General features: G+C 42.8%; 1 non-coding gene across 1 annotated transcript; it reads left to right on the forward strand.

The window, feature by feature from the left end:
• The first annotated feature begins 382 nt into the window (after positions 1-382).
• LOC129080034 (U1 spliceosomal RNA) lies at positions 383-547 on the forward strand. The gene has a single exon (XR_008530127.1). It is a non-coding gene; the product is annotated as a U1 spliceosomal RNA (small nuclear RNA).
• Positions 548-876: the final 329 nt, after the last annotated feature.

The raw sequence follows: 876 nt of genomic DNA on the forward strand, positions 1-876 counted from the left end.
GCAGAGGAGGTGAGTGTTGGGAAGTCAGGGCACTGTGACCCTAAGAAGAGAGAATAATTAGTAACAAGAACAACAGATAAAACCTCTATGCATTTCCAAAAGTGAAACCTCAGAGAAAGATCAAGGTCTTGCCTGTAAATGTACCCATCTTCAAGTATAAAACCTCTGAGTCATGTGCAGTCTTCCCAGTCACATAAGGATATGGACCCATGGACCAATGCCTAATGAGTAAGTGTAATTATCCCAGTATATTCAATGTGCAATGGCAGCCCATTATACCATGACTACCTAGTAAGTCTAACCATCCCAACACACCCAATGAGCAATGGTGGAGAAAGAGCAAAGTAACTGTAACCAAAACATTTATTTAAAAAGCAGGGAGCTATTCACCTGGCTAGGAGAGATACCATGATCATGAAGGTCATCTTCCTAGGGCAAGGCTCGTTCATTGCACTCCGAGTGTGCTGACCCCTATGATTTCCCCAAATGTGGGACACTTGACTGCATAATTTGTGGTAGCAGGGGACTACATTCACACACTCCCTTGGTGAAAAAAATAAATAAACATAAAAAGCAGGAGGAATGGAAAATAATGCACACTAAATCCCAATTAATAATATGCTTCCTATTCTACGGGCATGGAAAATAATGATACACTGCCTAGGCAGGGAAAACTTTGGTTAGGCAATCTGGTTGACCTTGTCTTTGGTTCTAGTCTCTGAGATCATTACCCATCATTATTTTTTTCTTGTAGCTCTGCTTCTAGCCGGAGGAAGGATCTCCCTTGCGCACTGTCCTGCTCAAGAGTTGGGTACTGGGGAGGGTGTCCTTCAGAGAGCCGTACCTTTTTTTGGAGCTCACTTCATCTTGCTCTAT

This window comes from Pteronotus mesoamericanus, unplaced genomic scaffold (assembly GCF_021234165.1).
Source record: "Pteronotus mesoamericanus isolate MK-2021 breed Mesoamerican mustached bat unplaced genomic scaffold, CSHL_Meso_final contig_82, whole genome shotgun sequence".
NCBI classification, from domain to species: Eukaryota; Metazoa; Chordata; class Mammalia; order Chiroptera; family Mormoopidae; genus Pteronotus; species Pteronotus mesoamericanus.